General features: G+C 36.6%; 1 protein-coding gene and 1 long non-coding RNA gene across 4 annotated transcripts in view; both read left to right on the forward strand.

The window, feature by feature from the left end:
• PCDH9 (protocadherin 9) overlaps positions 1 to 21,032 on the forward strand; it is a 721,287-nt gene that overhangs the window by 14,822 nt on the left and 685,433 nt on the right. The gene's annotated exons all lie outside the window — the stretch shown is intronic.
• On the forward strand, positions 654 to 6,294 carry LOC133220031 (uncharacterized). The gene is made up of 2 exons (XR_009727628.1): positions 654 to 3,171; positions 3,745 to 6,294. It is a non-coding gene; the product is annotated as an uncharacterized LOC133220031 (long non-coding RNA).

Here is a 21,032-nt window from a genome sequence, read left to right on the forward strand (position 1 = left end):
CATTGCAACAAACCTCATGCAGTTTGTAATACTTAACAGGTAGAGTGTGAACACTTCTGGGTGGGCTGTGTAGGCTTTCAGAGTGCCTCCAGGAAAAGGAGTGGTCCAGAAGCTTCAGCAAGTAATTTGTATTTCCTACTAATTTTGTGGCTTAATTTTTTTTTTTTTTTGCCTTTTTTTTTTTTTTTGTCCTTTTTAATCTGCTTCTCCTGATTACAAATCAGAACTTTTTTTCTTAATAAGGTTTTTCAAATTCTGGGCTAAGAAATTGTCAAATGGAAGGTGGTTTTCAAGATACTTAAGAAGCTGATACACTTCTGTGGTTTTGTGATGTGTCTATTGATAGCATACCTGCTGAATGTCCCTGGATTTCTCTATTACTCATATTTGCTCAAATCTAGGCTTTGGCCACCTTCTGTGCTTTAACAGTTGATTAAGAAATATTCTAATCCATCACAGGGTACCAAGAAACTAATGGCCTGTGGAGTATTTTAGTCTTCAGGCTTCCACTATAAATTATATAAAAAATCATAGTTACTTGGCTGATGCTTAAACATCTTTTTCTTTTATGAGGAGCTGTCACTGTCCTTTCTTATTTCTCTTTTTAATCTCATCTTTCATTCTCTGAGCACTTCTACACACATATTAGCTGAGATTTCCCCTCACAGGAATACTGCCACAGTAGAGAAGTGGCACATTTGTGTATGATCTGCTGTAGCACACCAAACTTATAACCACACACTCCTGTAGGTAAGGACTTCTAATGAACCAACAGGCTTCATTAAGATTCAAAGGTCTGAAGCATTTAGAAGTACGTCTGGATGGAAGCATAATACAGGAAGTAAACCACATCTAAACTAGATAGATACTTGCTTTGACTTATTCCAGCAGATTTTAAAGAATCAGAATAAATTATAGTTGTTAATACAAATCTGAGAAGATCCATTCCTGCAACATGAAACACACATTTTCCCTCTGTATCTCAGTGTTATACTACAATTGGGTTGCAAAACCAAGCTGAAAGTTTGGCAGGGGAGAAAATAGGGCCTACTTTCATCACTGTGGTTTTGCAGAGATGTTGGCTGGGACAGCTTCTTCTCGTTGTAACTAGAACTGAGGGAGTCAATATATCTGGCCCTAAGCAATACAAATATACAGAATGTCAGTGATCCTTGAGTCTGCTTTTTTAAAGCAGCATGCCTGAGCACTTTTCAGCAGAGTGGTTTCATAGATGGTGCAGATCAGTTGCAGACAAAGTACTTCTTGTTGCCATTTATGGTTTTTATCTGTCATAAATATGTCACAGAAGTAACTCCTGATTTCAGAACTTTCATTCTTTGGATTGGTGGTGACCACATTAAAAAACATTTTGTATTCACTAGCTTCCACTTGGTGTTTTTTAACATTTTCATGTCCTAGTGCTGAATACAAGCACGTATTCAGTGCTCTTGAAGTTCATTTTGGGAATCCTCTAGCTCCTGAAGAGTGTTATATCTTGCTTCCTTCTGTCCACAGTAAATACAGTTGAGGATCGGGAGAGCCCTTTGCAGTGTGTGCTACTTCTTGCTACAGCTCATAACATTTGGAGTCTGATAGAGATGCTGTGATAGCACCTTCAATTAAAAGCCACAAGCCACATAACAAAGAGAATCCTTAAGACTGCTTAGCATTAGGCCATTGCCTTGACTAGAATTACCAGAACAAGAATAAATTTGCTATGTTAGTTTAATTGTGATCTGTTGCCCATGAGACCTTAGACCTGGCAGAAAGCTTTAGGTAAAATATCAAGGGGCTTTTTCTGAGATTGCTTTAATATTATATGTCTGTTAGAAAACACTAACACAATTCTATTCCAGTTTAAAAGCCTTAAGCTTTTGCTACCTGTTTTGGGCTTTCATTACTTTTACATGTATACAGTTACACAGATAATGAGGAACTCGCAAAATCTGCATATCACTGCATGTAACATCGCTCTGCAACTATTTACCACCTCATTAGTTTTTTCAATAGCAGAGATAAGTTAGCATGCTGTCATGAAATCTGAACTGCTGTCACATCCAGATGAAGCTTATAAACCACGGCATAATAACTTTCACAAAGTGCATTAAATCTTGCACCAGAAGATGCAATCTTGCAAACGCAAGAAAAAAAAAGATGTATTACTTTTTCTATATGTGAAGCAAATTTGTATGGTATTTTCTCCTGTAAATTTGCTGCTCTTGGAAATCTTTTAAAACACAAAAGGAGAAATTTAGGTTTTGTATTATTCTGCACAACTCAAATCGACTGAGCTAGATGATCTCATTTACATTTGGACTGTGCTGTACACACCTAACTTTTTAAGAACGCATGTTTTCTCATTTTTGTTAAAGGTTCTGTCCTCACTAAAAAATAAAAAATAAAAAAAAAGAGGTTTGTTTTACATCAAGATTACTATGGCGAGGTATCTGTCTAAGTGTAAAATCCTTGTGGAGACAAGCAGCAGGTATTAGATACCTTGATGTAGCTGGTTGAGGTCAGCCCTAACAATACATCTGGGGTTCATCTCAGCTGGCTATGTACAGGTGAAACTACAATATCTTATCATTAGCAGGATTTTATACTGCACTACCGACTTCCGTGTAAAATCATGTTACACTGCCTTGCAATGTAAAGATGCCTTTGAGGATATGAATTACATGTGTACTTATTCTAGGTCCTTTGACACTTCTAAAGTGATGCAAAGTGAATCTCTGCCCTACTGGCTGGCAAAACCATACGATTTGGTCCCATAACTGAATTAAAGTCCTTGCTAGGCTTTCACATATATCCCTGGTGATACTAGCAGTGATACCCATAATAGTTCCTGCCAGGCTTGCGTTACTCTCTGGTATAGTTCCAATGCATTTTCATACCTTCTTCAATGTTGGTGCTTCTGTTTTGCAAACTATGCGTGATAGCATCAAAGACTGCAGCTGCATACAGTGGTTATAGCTGTCATCCCCCCAAAGTGGAGTAATATGAAGCATTAAAAATCAAACACTAATTCAACACAGGCCATGAAGTCATGGTAGTGATAGTACAGATGTGCCTATATTCAACTTTTGCTTCAGTAAACCACAGCATTGTGGAGAAAACATGATCAAAATAAAACATTTAATTCACACTCTACTCCATGTTGACAATAAAAGAGTAGAATAGTGTCATGGTTTAAACCCAGTCAGGCAGCTTGTTCACTCACTCTCCCCCTTCTTTCCCTCCCCCTATTCCTGGAGGGACGGAGAGGAGAATCAAAAAGAATGCAACTCCCACGGTTTGAGATAAGAACAGTTTAGTAACTAAGGTATAACACAAATCACTGCTGCTACCACCAATAATAACAATGATAAAGGAAATAACAAGGGAAGAGAATACAACACTGTAGCACCTGCCGACTGATAACTCGCCCCCCCAGCCCGAGCAAGCACTGACCCATACTTTGTCCAACCCCACAGTCCACTGAACTAGCCCTTCTGGGTAACTCTTCGTTACCTCCTGGGCATGATGTGCTGTGGTATGGAATACCTCTTTGGTCAGTTTGGGTCAGGTGTCCTGTCTCTGCTTCCTCCTGGCTTTCCCTCCTCCCTGGCAGAGCATGAGGCTCAGAAAGTTCTTGGTCAGACTAAAAGATCAGCGTTACCAGCTCTGTTCCCAGGCTGAAAGTCAAAACACAACGCTGCACCAGCTAATAAGAAGGAGAAAATTGACTGCTACTGCTGAACTCAGGACAAATAGGAACAAATACCACTTACTTTGCAAGCAAGGTGAGCAGTCCTGAGCATGACTTGCTTTCTTCATTTTCTTTTTGTGCTGTAATTTGAGTCTGCCCACTCTTGAGAACACACTTTTCAGTGTATGTGAGCCACCTTGATTAAAGCATCTCCTGGAATTATCCATTGGTGTGTCAACTGAAGGGTTACCATTCCTTTAAAGCCACATTTAAGATGTACTGTTTATTTTAGGTAAGCAATCTGGGTAAATGGTTGTTTTATACTTCTTGAAATGTTCCTCATATCCTGCAGAGATGCTTCACCCATCTAAGAATCCCATCATTTTCAATATTCTTTTTGTTTCTTCTTATTTTCCCCTACAAACTTACCTGCAAGACCACATATTTGATTCAGTCAGTAGTTACTCAGTGGGAGACATTTCCCGTTCACATGTGATACCTCCTGGCTGCTGCTTCCAATTATGCCATATGCTGGAAAGCGGAGCTGTTGAAGTATTGGAGTTAATGTTACAAACTAGTTAAGAGGGTAGCAGTGTGTCTCATGAAGGGTTCTGGACAATGTCTGATTTCTGCCATAAGCAAAACCTGACAAATCCTGCTTTGTTTTGCTGCTTTTTCAGGTGGTAAAGAGCTAGAAATACATTCATTATATTGTGAAATCACAACCTTCGAGATTTTGCTGAATCTGCCCTACAGCTATTTATCACATGATTGCAGGGAATGAAAATAACATTTTTCCTTCTACTTGGAATATGCTGCTAACCTTGAGGCAAGATAGTGCATAATTTTATGTGTGCCTAGTCTTGCTGTTATATATAGACTGTTTGGGGATGAAACAGTGTTATCATTTCCCAGAATTTAACACTCATGCTTTACCAGAGCCAAGATTTCATATACTTAGGTTCTTGGCTGTGACAGTGACCAGGGATCCCAAGTCTGAGTCACATTTACCCTAATAACCATTTTATAGCATGGAAAAAGGGCAGGAAGATGATAATTTCATTTACTCCCAAGTTAAATTTTTATTGTTGATGTTAGAGCTGCATGTAGTAACCTCTGAGTAAAGGCTATCTGAGCCCAATTCTGATTTCACATACCTTAATTTTGTATTTGTGAAATTGCAGCTATTTCACTGATATTTTTGCTTGTAATCAAGAGTTGAATCTGTCTCCTCCTGTCTGTGCGATAATCCCTCTTTTTCTCCTCCCACAACAACAGGCAGCAGGAGACTCAGAGATCTCTAAGACACTTTTTTTCCTTTCCTGAGGCACCAATCCTTCTCTTGCAGCTTCTTGAGTAATCTCTGTGTTTTTTTCAGTATGAAGCATTAATTCATTTTAAATAGCAAGAATTAGGGAAGCTGGATCTTAGTCCCTCTCCACAGTTGCCAGATTTAACCATCACATTAGCTGTCTGATGCTTTTATAAGCACAGCTCTACTGTCGCTGTATACCTAGTGCGTAGCTCTGACTTCTTGGTTTACTTTGTCCACAGGGTGACCTGCAGCAAGTAGTTTTAAGCACATTGAAATAATTTCTGTGTGGACACTTTCATGGCGTACTTTTGAGCAACTTATGCAGGTAGACAACATTTCATAGTATTATCTGAAGATCAACATTACTGGAATGCAATTTCCAAGCTTTATAAATTGTGTTTCAGTTTTTAATATCTGTGATTCTTCAACATCTTAAGAACAGCAGGGCATCATGAAATTTATAGAAAAAAAAAAAGAGGCATATGCTGAGGAAAACAGTTGAATATGCAAATCAGATGACATCCACAGTTTTAAGGAATATAATACTTCTGAGTGTAATTGTTAGGATTATCTGTGACCTTAACAGGAACTTGTACAGTTATAAAATAGATGTCATTATTTTCTGAGCACAGGGTACAAAAGAATCACATTTGTAGTTCATGGATCTGTATTTTTTTGAGGTAGCTTAACAGAACGGTGGGATTCATTATACATAATCCAAACCCACTGGAGCTTCAGATTATGCTGTTCCAACTTGCTGTCTGAGTTTTCTTAAGGGGATTTCTAGTTGATTAAAGCTTGATAAAAACAAACATCAGAAAGGGAGAAGTTTGTTTTTACTCTCTTCTGGATCGCGGTAGTTGTAAAAAAAAATAGGTATGAAAGCAGCAATCCTCTTTTGCAGGCTTAGCTGATGCAAAAAACTAACGATAAATTCTGCAGGACATACTTGGGCAAAACGCCCATTTGTTTTATTGAGAATTTTGCCTGATTAAGACCTGTTTTCCCCTTATCTCTGAGTTTCTTGGACAAACTGTGTTGACTCTGATCCAGTAAAGCAGAGCAAGCTTCTTAATCTGGCACATTAAATAAAAGCTCAGCTGGGAAAGGAATACAGTATTTAGTCTTTGCATTTCAATTGATTTGAAAATTCTCATTGTAAGCTTAGGCTGTGAGAATCACCTGCAAGCAATGTAACATCATTTACAAAGTCAGGTGATAGATGCTTGGATTGAATACAAGTGTATGATGGGACACCTCCTTCCTTTTAATAAACACAAAAATAAATAAATTCAGACTTCGTTATTCAGTTCTTTCAAGAAGCTCTGTTCTGACTTCAGCATCCCTGCTGTTTCAAGTCATGGACCTTTCTTTTAACATGGACAGAGTATTATGCTAATCTGCATGCTGGGCAAAAACCCAGTTGAGAGTAGCTGAAAGTCTAAAAGAAGTTTCACTTTTGACCGCATCCCTGTTTTGAACCAAGATTGCTAATGTAGAAAGCCTTGCTACCTCTAGAGGTGTGGAGAGGGTCTTGCACCTCTTTCTTAAAACTGCTGTCCTTTTTTCCTTTCATTTTACTTCCTTTTCTCTGGGGAAATTGCTCATAATCTTACCAGTGTAATAACAAAAAGAGTTGTACTGTTTATTTCTAAAGCAAACAAGCATTTTTTTCCCACTTGTACTGAGACTCTAATCTCTGATAAAAACCTGAAAAGAAATCACCAACTGTTCTGTAACTCTTCAAGAAATAACCATTGAATACACACACTATGGTTCAAAAGTCAGTAAGTACATAAAACTTCAGCAACAAAAATCTAGCTCAGTCATAAACAAGTAACTGATGCAAGTACTAACATAAGTATTTTTGATGTTAATACATAAATTACGAAATACACATACAGTGTCAGTAATCCCATGAGTGGTTTAGTGTATCGTCTTATCATATGGTGAATGAGGGGAGGCTGAATTTACACTGAATGCTTGTAACCTAATTTATCTCTCAGGAATACTGAAAATACGGAGTTTAATATGCAGAAGTACTTGTTAAGAAGCTCACCAAAACAATATGGTGGGCCTAGGCTAAGATTGTACCAGAAGGTCCGTCCTTCACTTCTCTAAATCGTTAAGAAGAAACAGATAGCAGCCTTCCAGTATCTGAAGGGGGCCTATAGGGATGCTGGGGAGGGACTCTTCATTAGGGACTGTAGTGATAGGAGAAGGGGTAATGGGTTAAAACTCAAACAGGGGAAGTTCAGATTGGATATAAGGAGGGAATTCTTTGCTGTTAGGGTGGTGAGGCATTGGAATAGGTTTCCCAGGGTGGTTGTGAATGCTCCATCCCTGGTGGTGTTCAAGGCCAGGCTGGACGAGGCCTTGGGTGATATGGTTTAGAGTGAGGTGTCCCTGCCCATGACACGGGGGTTGGAACTTGATAATCTTAAGGTCCTTTCCAACCCTAACTATTCTATGATTCTATGATTCTATAAATGGGAAGTGAGAAATAACATAATCTAACCAATCTGCACTTTGTCAGAGTCACTGTAGGTTACCTGAGGTTTCTTGCCTACAGTTTATGTAGGTATTTGACACAATACTGAAGAGCTGACCATTGTAATTGTGAATATGTTTTGCTGGAAAGCAGTAGTCTTAGTAGGTTCAGAGAAGTTTTTCTCATTGGGCTAGTTGCATAGTGCTTCTCAGGGTCAACCAGCAGGGTGAACCAGTTGGTTGCATCAGTACTGGCACCAACCCCCATTTGGAAACTGCAATAGTTCCCAGAGAGAGGAAGCAGGAAGAAATAGATACTTGCTTCCTTCACAGTTTTTACTGCATCCCCTGAAGCCCTCTGTTCATGATTCCTGTTGATCTTTGAAGTGCATGAAGTTTTCTTTTGGGGCTTGGGAGCTATCACTTTTTAGAACTTTGTTGACAAAAGTTTCTTAATTCCTGCTCTTTTTTTTTTTGCTGAGGCTGCAGGCTTAGATTTCCATCTCTTTAAGTCACTTTGGCTTCTTTTCCTGTTGGCTAACCAAAGGTAACAAGAGTATTCTTACTTTTTAATCTCTTTCTTGCTCTGACTGCAGGCTTACGGTTTTTCACCTTTGCTTTATTTCACAGGAGAATGAGCAGATACTCCCACAGAGTAACCATTATGAAGTGAATCATACATCCTTTGCATGTTATTGGCTTGTGGTGTTTTAGCAGCAGTTAGTATTAACTATGTAGGCTTAATTAATATATTTCATTTCAGAATCTTAAACTATAAAGCTTTCCTGTTTGCTAAAATAATCCCTTTAATTCTGTATGAATGCCAGCTATTTAAACAGAACAGGCCAGAATACTTACATGGCATATAGCGATGCATCGCTCCTAAAAAAAAAAAAAAAAAAAAAAATTTGCTTAAGGAAATGTAAATGTTTTAGGCTATAAAAATATCATTATTGCTATTTCAGTAGAGGGTAAACTAAAGTATAGAGAAACAACATCTTAAGAACATTGTTCTTAAAGCCAAGAATAGAACATAAGGACTACATTACATGCAGTGCCCCTTATTCAGAATAGTTGTTGAGTTAGATATAAAATTTTGATGTTTTCATGGAGGACAACGTACCAGTTTTAGAAAGCTGAGAATGCCAATACAACATCAGCAGTTATTTGCATAGTATTGTCAGGGACAACTATTCTGGAGACAATTCAGTGAATCAGAGCTGTTTGATTAATCAAATCAAGTCTCTGTTGTAGCAATGCAAAGAGGTTATGTCTGCTGGCAGTCTGATTTGAAATCAAATGTTTATGGATTAATGAACACAAGACAATTGCTCCTAAGCCTCTTTTTAAGCAAAATCTTAGGTCTTTAGAAATGTGGATAAGCAGGGAATGATTAGCTGGGTCTGACAGCACAAGTGAGAATCTATCCCCTGAAACATACACTTTTTACAATTAAAGAAAATCAAAGCAATTAAAAGCATCTAAAATTTAGCAAAGAACAAAATCTACAACTTGTGTTTGTTATTTTGTTAACATATGGTAATGTAAGCAAATTGTAATCATAGTTACATTGCATTCTAATTGAACAATAAATTTAACAGAGCTGTGTCATTTCATATCAACTAAGTGTATCCCGCAACTGCTTTCTAAAAGGCAGTCCAGGCTTCATCTTCAGATGGCCTTTGCACTTTAATGTGCTGAAAAAAAATTTAAATCATTCTTTCTTAGCAGTTGTTGTTCATTACATTATCTTTAAAAACTGTGAATAATGGGCATATTATAAAAGGCAATGTGTAATCCATTTGAGCACAAAAGAAAGTTCTTCTGCTTTTATAGGAATTGACTCAGAAATAATTCAGGTACGGTTTTGTGTTCCCTTTGGTCTTTTTCTTCATTGAGAAGGCTCTCTGCTTTGGTTTAATACTAAATTAGTTATATCAAATGCCACCTTTGTTTCTGCCCCCACTGAGCTTAACAGTTAATTTTCCAAGCTAGAATAAAGAAATCTTTGATTTCATATTTTATCCCATCCCCATGGTGCAAGTACACCAATAAGAAGCATATAGTTCTTACTCAGTTAAGAGAATAGGGGCACTTCTGAAGAAAATTTGCTGGCTTATATACACTGCATAAAAAAATCATCAATTAAAAATAGAAACAGCTGGAAATTAACATCTTCCTCTTGTTGAAGGTGAATATTAAACTGCTCCCTGATTTGACTTTCCCTTTATTTGCTTTAAGAAGACCATTACTGTTTGCAACAACCCTCTTACTTGCTAATGTAACAGCAGTAGCATTATCAGCTTGGGCTTGTTTTTGGAAACCTTGACTGAGCGTTAACGTTTGATCTGCAAGTAGCTGCACTTTTTCTGTGCACGAGGTAGTGTAATCCTAAAGTCATAGTGGGATGAAATTTTTATCAGAACTGTTTAGGTTTAGCAGAAGACTTGCATTAAAATCTGTAGGAATTTTACAATTGATACTAAGTGCTTTTGAGAAGCCTACCCGTTTGCCTCATGTTGAACTCGTAAGGTTCACCTAACTAAATCCTAAGGGTGTTTGCCTGATACTTCACCTGAAAGGTGATCTAATTTGGAGGTTAGAACATTTTAAATGGATGTGATGACAGTAGTTAATCTGAAAAAAAAAAAAAAAAAAAAAAAACAAGATATCAGCCACAGTGTCTTAAAAGTGTAACAAGTAGGTGCTGTTTTGTACAGGGGGAAACTCCATGAAGTGGCCACTTTACTCAAGTTTCATCGTACATCATGATCTCATGATTCTCTTAGTGTGTAATAGTGTTTTATATTTTTTAGGTGCTTATTTTAGTTCTATTAATTTTGCTTGTTTGTTTTTGTTACTTTAGTTAGTTTAGTTGCATTAATTTAGCAAGGATTAAAATAATTCAGTCAAGGAGAATATGATGTCAGTCATCAAGTTGCCTTGTCAGTATGAATGTGCATGCATAGGTATGTGTACAGATATACACGTGCTTGTTTGTGCAGGATTATATATACTTACTGAAATATACTGAGGATTCTACCTTAAAGACACGGTGCTAGCCAACGGTACATTATTCATGTTTCCTAAAGAACATGCACTGGTCTATAGTAAATAGCTAAAGACTCATAGGAAGGAAGTTCAAATTAGTTTTCAACACTTTAAGAAAGACCAGCATTACCTCTTTTATGACTAACCCAGAACTGCCTTACATTTTTTAATTGAGAAATGAACAGAGTCTTCAGGTAGCAGGGGAAAATCTCTTTGTTTATGAAAACACCTGAGGATCAAATTTAATGACCTGAAGATCTATTTTACAGGGTAAAACCAGATGCCAACCATTACAATGAACCATCTGAAAATCTAGTGCAATTGAATTCCAAATCCCTGTGAATCTTATCCTGGAAACCTATGGCGTATAAACATAAGAGATGGATATATTCTGCAGGAGTATCTTTAGACAAAAGCATGATAGAAGACAGAAGAAATGAACAGTTTGTAACTGCCAGGCTCCTCCTTAGCAAGCACTTCCATGACTGTATCCCTTCTGCTTACAGTCTGAATGAGAATTAATCCAGCTAGGGTTTCATTATGGCATCATCTAACGTGATAGGAAAAAGTTTTTAACTGCAAGAGATCACGAGGTAGCTCCATATAAATATTGCTTACTTCATTTGGGTTTACTTGCATTTTACTCTTTGTCCCTTGATGTGGAAGTCTTCAGGATTTCAACTGTATTGGTTCTGTAGGAGCTGGGCAGGTATTTTCGAAAATTCAGTCAGGGAAACACATGCTGGTACTGAGAGTGGGCTGTCAGCTCCCATGTGCAGGGGCGTGGCTCTGTTGCACTGTCCTAGAAGATAGGATTGTTGTCATCAGCATGGCTTCTGCAGTTGGTGGCACAGTTGGGTGCTGCCTGTGCTGGTAAGGCCTGTCCTGAACATCTCCTTCGGCAAAGTCTGTGTGTAAATGTAGTTTGGTCTAATGCTGAGCAGCAGTGCAGACTGGTGTGTCTTGTTTTGAAGTACATGGTAACTACTACTAGTGTGACCTTTAGAGAGCTGTTAGGGTCAGAATTAGACACCCAAAACTTCTTTTTTAGTTAGATTTCTCTATCAGATATTGAACGTATATCTTTGCTCAGCATACATTAAGATCTCTTAATCGAATTGCATTTAGCCTTTTATTTTCATGTAAGAAATTGCATTTTGCTAGGTGTTCTACCATAAGAGTATCCTGCTGTCTTGAACAGTGTTGCAAGGACACATGGCTGGTATTACTGGCAGATCATTTCTGTATCATATTTAATATTATAAATGTTGAAATTCAACAGTGAAATCTCAACTATTTTTAAAACTAGTCATATAAAATAATTCCAGTTAGCCTTTCAGTATAGAATGTGTGAAGTTTGGATTAGGCTTCCATAGTCCCATCAAGCTTAAGTATGATTCTTCTGCACATGTTTTCCCTGTGTTATACTCTGTATACATAAAAAAAAAAAAAACAAAACTAGCACAGTCACCTGCATCCATGGGTAAGTCAAGTATGATTCATATAACAGTATGATAAGAAATGTAAGTGGTGCGTGGCAAGTATGTAGATCATGTAATCATACTCACAACTGCTGGTCTATTAGATCTTGCTGGATTTCTGAAAGGTGAAATGGTAATACTTCCAAAAGACAAGTCAGATCTGAGAAATAAAATGTTACAACTTTTAATATCTGATATAACTAAGAAGATATTTATTTTAAAATTTCCTCTATTTTGTGGATGATTGTGAAGCTTTGGCTGTTTCATTTTGTTTGGGGATTATTTTTTTTTTATGTGATTTATTTGCATATTTATTTCCCTTTTTTTTCAGGATTAAAATATCTAAAGATTTAGTCAGCGCTTTTCTTAAAGTGTGGTTGGATATGTCACTGAATACAGACCTTAGCACAACTAATAAGTAAACAAGCTTTTTTGTAGAGGCCTCACTAGATAATCAATCACAAATCCTGACTGTGAGCTTGTAGTTGTTACTTTTTCAGGTCAGTAGAATTAAACCAAGTTTACAGGTTCAAATTAATCAAACTGATGAAAGACTGGGGTTTGTTTATTTGTTAGTTTTCAAAACAAACCCAAAAAGCTGAATTTGACTTCTGCCTCTATAGTGAAAAGAAAAAAGGGATACACATACTTGGGATAGAAACCATGATTGTGTGTGCATTTGTGCACTTTCATATGAAAGAGAGAGAAGATCCAGACAAACATTATTTTGCAGTGTAAAAATGTTGAATTAAAAAGATAAATGCTGGTGTTTATAGAGAATCTTGTATTTAACAAGAGCAGCCCTGAAAAGAAATGCTACCAGTAATCCCTCTTTAAGTGACTAAAGTGGAAGAAAGCCAAGTTGTTCAGTTGCACAATAGTTGCAATCATGTGGGAGAGTTCCCAGTTGGGAGTTGGAGACTGAAAACCTGACATGCATAAGTGAATGAAGCTCCCCTATGTGATGTGTTGATTTAAAATTTTTTCTTCCTCCTTAAAAATACAGCTGTGCTTCTGCCTTTGTCTGGGTACAGAGGAGGCGACACTGTAAGACACAAAATTAGTTTAAAATTGACATTTGGATGTCGGTGATAATTTCTCCTGATATTATGGCTACTGGTTGTGATTGTGACAAGCAGGCTTGATCCAAGCGGGCACTGTAAGAGCCAAATTTAATAGACTACCATTGTAATTTTCTGCCTTGCGGATGGCAGAGACTTCCCAATGTTCCTTCACCACAACAATCAGGGATTACTAAATAACAAGTCCACAGGACTGGGGGAGGATTGAAAGGATTAATGGAGTATGACAAAATTGCACCTGAGGGGGAAAATCTGTAGGGGTTTTTGTATGGTGATGTGGTACATCAGGCAAATTGGCAATTGCCACTGATCTTTACACATGCATGTCTTCAAATAAACTGTGTGAAAGTCAAGCAGATGCAACTATGTGGCTAAGGCTGTCATAAACATTTATATCATCAACTGCATAAATCATTTAATATTATCATTTTAAGTGTTTCAATTATCAACTATATTAAACATCAGTGGATTGTAGGCACTGTACTAAATCATTTTTTTACTCCACTTTAACCTCTTATCCTGCTAAACTAAATCCTAAAAAAAGATTAAAAATGGTGGTTAGTCCAACCGTTCTCTTCAAAGATAATTAAGGAATACAGTTCCTGTTTAGGAAGAGTGCTTCCAAGCTTTAGAAATTTTAAAAAAAAAAAAAAAAAGGTGTTTGTGTGTGTGTATCTATCTATCTATCTATCTATCTATCTATCTATCTATCTAAATAGGTTTGTAGTCTGCATTCTTGTGCTGACCTGATGTTAAAATAACCCCCTTCTATCCCTTTGGAAAATACCCTTTCAAAACAATAATAACAATCATAGCCCCAAGTTCCTATTAACCTGTTTTTAATAAACTGTTTGCCACTATGAAACATTAGCAGTTTGTTATCAGATACGTAGTTTCTTTTCACACTGGTCTTTATGTAGTTCTGCATAAGAGAGAGAAAGTTAAAGAGGAAAAATCACAAACACATTTATAAGTTGCTATCTGGGGTCATCTCTCATTTATTGTGAATTGTTTAAGGAAACGCTTCTTCAGCAGCATTGACTGAAGGTCATGTTGTTATTTAGACTTTTGACTACTGGAACAGCAAACGATTCATTAATTCCATTAACCATTCTTTCTGCACACTGGGAAAAGCAAATGTAATTGTCAACTATTCTGACTGTATACTTAAGCTGTCAAGGATCCTGGAAGGCTTCAGTTATCCTCTTTGAAGGTATCAAAGGAAGGGGTGGGCTATTTTGTGTCTTTAAAACAGAAATAGGGAAAAAATGTGCCACATAACATAAGCTAAAAGATTTCTTTTTAACCTAAAATGACACCCTAATACAGAAACACTGGGCAAGTTTCTGACTGGTAAAGCTTCTGGTTATCATTACTATTTTTTATTTTTTTTTTTAAGAAGTATTCAGATACAGCCTGTCAGCATGCCATTAGTGTTGTCTCTAAACCTGACTTGTCTGCAGGAGCCATGCCAGGGACTTCTCCTTTCCCTTCCCTTTTCATTCCCAAGGCAATCCGTAGGTATCACCCTGTATGATGTTGCATGTTGTGGACAGGAGAGTGTAGCATGACCGAAGTCAGTGGGAATGCTGCACTCTTCTTCCACAGACATTAGGCAAAATTGGGGTACATATTTTTATAGCTTTTTACCATGAATTTACCGGTGGGTTAGTGGACAGCAAAAATGAAAAACATCAGGTGGACTGGCAAAATTACTGGCATTTCTTCCTGCTGTTAACAGAGATGACAGCTGAAAGCTGAGTCTAGTACATTTAGCATGAAAAAGCAAAGAGTGTCCAGGATTAGTAGCTCAGCCAAAAGTAGATTGCATCTGAATTGGAGTGTCTGCCCTCTAAGTGGTCACTGCTGTTAGGTATTTTCAGAGAGACAGTAAAATTTTTCACCATAGAAGAGATGGCTATATTGAAAAGACAGTGGGTCTCTTTGTTCCAAGAGACTTCATTTTAACTATGGTGAAGAAGTCCGGCAAACATAGGCAAGCAAATCTATGTACAGGGGATTTAAGTCTACCCTACCTGTGTGAGTAAAAGAAATAGCATGCTCTGTTCCAGAGATCTTAATATCCCAGACATTCTTGGTGGTTACAAATCCACCATTGGTTATTACACACTTTAGAATATTCCTTTTATTTAGGCAATAATGAATGCAAAGTCGTCTTGTCCCTTGCAATGCTTTGAGCCGTTCAGATAACACATTGCGAAGTGGTTGGACACAAATCACATAACCCTACTGTGCTCTGTTTGAAAGGAAAGTACAAGTTTTAATTCATTATTGGCTAGCTAATTTTCTGGTATCCTTTTCCCACAGTTTTGAGTGACAGTCCCACACCCCTAATGCATGGTTTGTTTAATTGTGGTGCTGAAAACTTGACTTTCTTCTTAAAGATATAATTTTACATCCTGGTTGTAAAATAATTAATAGTTTGCTGCTTACTCTTTGATCCTGAAAAAGGAAGCACATTCTGCATACTTCGCAAGATATAACTTTGTCACTGTGTGATGATTTTTCTCTAAAATATAAAGAACTGTGGAAAAGGAGGTCCATCTGTTGGGAACAGTTTCGCTCTGTGTGTGATATAATGTAATGAGTGATCATAAATGTAAAACATTGATGTGACAGTTTCCTATATAATGATTATGCAGTAGTTAGTAGCCACAGTATACTATATTACTCCTGTTAATGTATTTTGGAGGTGGACGCTATGGATTCATAATATGGTTTAACCTGTATAAGTAGTATCACTCCATCTGAGGGATACTTTTCCCGTAGGGTGAGAGTTATGCATTTACAGTGTTGATTTTTTGAATCTTATGAGCCACTACAGAGTGGAAAATATTTAAGGATAGCAGTGTATGTACTTCTATATGTTACTGAGTGTTAAAATAAGCAATTGATTGTTACATAAACTAATATATATATAATGCATTATATTTATGCAAAGAAGAGCTGCAAAAATCAGGTGAAGTGTTTCACTTTTATTGTAGTAATAGGCACCATTGCTATGTATTTATCTATGCATAGTTTAGGAGAGAAGAAGATGCTGTCAATGATTCTGTAATATTTTCTTCATGTAGTGGCCATTGAGTTGAATAAGAATTCACTGGTATGTATAGTAATGAATCTTTAAAACTATCATTTCAAATCAGTGTTGGGCACTGCAAGCAAACAGGTGTCCTTTAAAAAATGGACCTTTGTACACTTTGAGTAAAGAACTACCTGAAAAGGATATAAAGTAGTTGTACATTCAAAATGTATTAAATTCCATTTTTCTTTGCTATATTTTGTAAAACATTTTTGTTGTAAACAGTATGCATCTTACACATGTCAAATCAAAACTCTTTATTTTAAAGATATATACCTAATGTAATTGGAAGCTTATTGCACTCTCATGCAATGTATATATTGTGACTTCAAAAAGTCTGTACTGAACTTTGCTTAAACTACTAGTATGTGGATTTCTTTCAAATTTATTTTTAATTAATGATATTAAGGATATGATCCTTTCTAAATGTACTTTAAAATTCACAATAAAGTTTCAGAAGTTGTTTTGTACAATGTTGAGGCTTTGTGTTGAATTTTCTTGTTGAAATCTTTTAAAACTGGTATCTTGAATAAGTTCCACATTCCTCAAGTACATGTAAATCTGTGTTTAACACCATCAAGATTTAAATCAGGTGTGCCATATCACAAAATACGGTTGTCCTTTTATTTAAGAGCCATTTTAGTTAAATTAGGGGTTGCTGCTCCATTGAACACAGTGTCTCCTGGCACTTCTGTAATTTCTTCTGGCAGTTCAGCCTAGGTTCAAGAAACTCTCTGTATTGGACTGGAAGAGTGAGATAATATATACTCTATTTTGTATGTCAGCTCAATCCAGGACACAGTACTGAATGAGTTGGATGAAACTGTGGGGTAAACGTAGAGAAGAACATGTTTATTTTAGAATATCTAAAAATCTGGTTTATAGCTCCCAGTCAAAACAAAAAATGACTGCGCCAATATTGGAGAAAGATGCAGTGGTACAACGTAGAGTCAAATCTATTGCAAGCTTTCATTTTTATTCTGTATGTCTTTTGGTTTTAATACTATTTTTTAATTAGGTGGTTCAGTGGTTACTGAGGTAAAAATGTTTGTGGCCTTAATGGGGAATTTGCCTAAGTAAATAGGCAATCAAGCTCTGTAGAGCTTAGAATAACAATTATTTTGCATGTCTGTCCTTCCCCATCTGGGAAAAAAGTGACAATTGTTTTGCCCAGAAATGGAAGTTTCTATTTAACTATACGTTTAGCAGTGACTGAAGAGGTTAAACAAGGGGATGGCGTAATTTTTCTTTTGAGGATAAAATAGTCTATTCCCCATGAAATTCACTACCACTTAGCTGTTTTTTAACCAAGAGAGGGTTAGGCTTTTAATGTTACAGAAGAAATTTTAAGAATTGAGCCTTGTCCCATTGCTGTCTCTATGAAAATTGCTGGTGGCACAGTTACAGCTCATTTGTATACACGTTTGACAACCCAATATGGCATACCTGTCTTACCATGAAATTGTATTTTTTCAAGATTTCTGTGTTTCATAGAAAACAGATATAGCTTGATAGTTCCCATTCAGAAATCCCAATATAGCTCCTTAACTATGGCTAGCTAGATTTTTGCACATTAAAAATGTCATTCTGATGTCAAGCAAACCTGATTTGAGAATGAGCTAGAAATCTGTATGTCTTTCAAAATCCCTTCTTTTACTTGTCTGTTTAAATAGATAAAACTCTTTGAGAAATTATTTCCCACTGAAGAGCTTCAGCTAAGGTCCAAGGCAAAATTAGACCTAATTATCTTAATGGCAGATAATACTCAGCTGAATACCTCAGAAATGTCTTAAATTTAATGGTGCTATTCCTACAGAAAAACAGATCTTTCTTTCTGAGTGACTCCTTCATAAAAGACTGAAGAACAGTTTTGAATTGTCTTCAAAAAGGAATCTGAAATTCAGGCTCTAAAGAGAACCCTCAGATCTCTAAAGAGATTAATAGTTTCACCATACTTTGCTAATCTTCTTTTAAGTCTTTAATAACGTTTATCTTATTAAAAATCTGCAGTAAGGCTAACTCAACACTCAATTACGGTGAAGCACTGATACTCCAAATGAGAGAACCATTTTCATTCTTAATTTTGGAAATGGGAATGGATGTTCAAGTATTCTCATGTGAGGAAACACTGATGACCAAAAAGAGTTAGGATCATGCACTATTCTTGCAAATATAGCCAGAGACCAGAAGGAGTACACCAACATGATTGCACATCAAAATAAACAAAACACTCATAGCCATCAGGAACGGAAGTAGGTGCATTGTCTGTTGCCTGGTTTGATGCTAGTAATTGCCTGCTTGGCTTGCTGGCATTTGAGACGCGTAATTGTCTCTTGACGTATGACTTTCTGTCTTTTTGCTAAGGATCACATCTTCACCTTCTCCATTATGAATTATGATTTTTTTCTTTTACTACAATACTAATGCCAAAGTTAAATGATTAGACTAAATTTATACCCCAATTGTGTAACCCAGGCTCATATTACCTGACAGCTAAATCTGCAAGTGCCCCTGTTAGTTTCAGTATTGCACAGTGTACTCTTGCACTATTTTGCTTGTTCAAAAATCCCCTCAGCATGCAAGGGGTTGTGTCACCCAGTGCTGAACAGGTGCATTACTCTGAGCAGAATCTGACTTTAGCCAAGGTTGGGGGTCCCTGCATTTTAAACCAATTTTAAAACAATTTTATATCTGTGACAGAAAAATTATTCCTGGTGCACATAAGCAGAAGTCCCATCCTGAGTTTCATTTTATATAGTTTTATAATACTGCAGTATCTTGGTAAAATGGTTGTAAAAACAAAGGTGTAGTCAGGGTATGCTAACTTTCCTCGGGTAGACTTTTTGTGTTTGGATTTTTCGTTAGAGCTATATGTAAGACTGATGAGCACCAGTTTCTAAGCCAGTTATTCGTACTGCATACCGTTACACCAACAGAAACATTGTCTAGCTTAATAAGATCCAGCTTCTGGCAAAAAAAAAAAAAAAAGAAAAAAAATATTGGAGCCATGTGTAGCAGGAAGTGGGGTAAGATGAACTAAAATCTTTTCACTGATAGCCATCATCAAAGGAAAAAAAGAAAAACATAGTTTATTATGAACCCAGGGGAACAATTTAATTTAGTTTTTGAACATAGATAAACTAAAAAACAATACCCTACAGAGAGAGCTCTAAATTAAATGTTATTTTGATTTTATGAACGTTACATTTTTTTTTAGTTGTTGCAGGTTTTCATTTATCAAGTGATATGATCAATCCATGAAGTTAGATGTTAAAAGGTGTTTAGCAGTCAGTCTCACCTAGTTATTTCTATACTCATGTATGTATTTCAATTTTGTTTTCTTAATAGTAGTAATCATTTTGATGATGAATTTGCAGGAAGTGATCCAGCATTTTTAATTTGCAGGTTTCTTGAAGAAAGCCAGTGTTGAAATACCTGATAAGAGCCTGCTTCATAAGAAATGGAATAAAATGTTCTTGTCTGAAAAAGGCTTCATCTCCATTTTTGATGGGGAGCAGATCTGCTGGAAGAACTTGTTCGATTTCCTTTTTGCATATTCACCTTGCATTGATACCAACCGTTTTCTTGCTTGCAACATGAAGCAGGGTCTTGTCACAGCACTGCAAAGGGAAAACACATAGTGGGCTTGGCATTCCCTGACAAAATGCTTTCATTAGAACTTTAAAATGTAAATATATGGAGAACGCATGTCATATCCCATCACACAACTTCACAGCTATTGTAATCATTGCCACTAGTATGTGGCAGAGTTCTTTTTATAGCTTGCTTCCCTTCCAAATATAACTATATACAGCAAGTTATATTTGGGAGTGAATGTTTTGCCAACCTTAGCTAATCAATAGGAATCTGAGCTCCAGCTCCATTAGATCATTAACAGTTCAAATTAGTAACGAATGGTTAACAGATTTTTAGCACCGCAATTTTTCTCCCCCCAAGTTCTTTCTCAAACTTCTTTGCAGTGCTATTTTCAGGTCACTTCTCAATGTCTTATCAAAAGGAGTGGGTGGATGAGAATTCAGATACATGAGAAATGTTAAATGGAAATTGTTCAGTACTGCTTTGACTATGGCCAGAAAAATATGTTAACTAAAAACAGCAGAGAACATAATCCTTTTCTGAATCCAAATGGCTATGACAGTTCCTACAGTTAGGAGGCATGGGACATGCTTTAACCAGTTACAAAGCTATTTAGATGCCTAGAAAATATAATGTAGAAATATTATACTAGTGAATCTAATTCCAAAAGTGTCACATCATTCCTCCTTTTGCTTGTAATTTCTTTTAATATTAAACACTTGAAATACGATCTATCATTTGGAACATATGTTAATTACAAAATAAGAGCTTATTTTTCTGTCAGAAACATTACTTTTTTTGTCTCCTAGTACAGAGCAATATGCTGAACAATGGCATTATCAGTGTTTTGGAAAGCTTATTTTGCTCCAGCTTCTTCAAACTAGCCTTTCCAAATGCATGTTCAGAGATCACAGAGACAAATCTTGTTTCATGCCAGAAAATCATACATTTCTTAGTAAGAGAGAGTGACCACAGGGGCCAGTAGCAGAACCTGTCTTTTAGGATATGTTTTTGTTGCAAACAGGAGTGTCACTGCTTTGTCCTTTGTGGGAGATAGGAGTGAAAGGAGCTGCAGTTATGTGTATTTCAATGACAGGGCTAGGAAGCATCAGTTTGCAGCCAGTACACTTGGTATTTATCTCCATGTGTACTCTTAAACCATGGTTCTAAACCAATTATTTTTGCAATTTCTGTGCTTCTTTTTATAGAAGTCTCTCATAGGAGA

This window comes from Neopsephotus bourkii, unplaced genomic scaffold (genome assembly GCF_033783945.1).
Source record: "Neopsephotus bourkii isolate Nb327-2 ecotype Australia unplaced genomic scaffold, CSIRO-AGI_Nbou_v1 NB_1394, whole genome shotgun sequence".
Lineage (NCBI taxonomy): Eukaryota > Metazoa > Chordata > Aves > Psittaciformes > Psittacidae > Neopsephotus > Neopsephotus bourkii.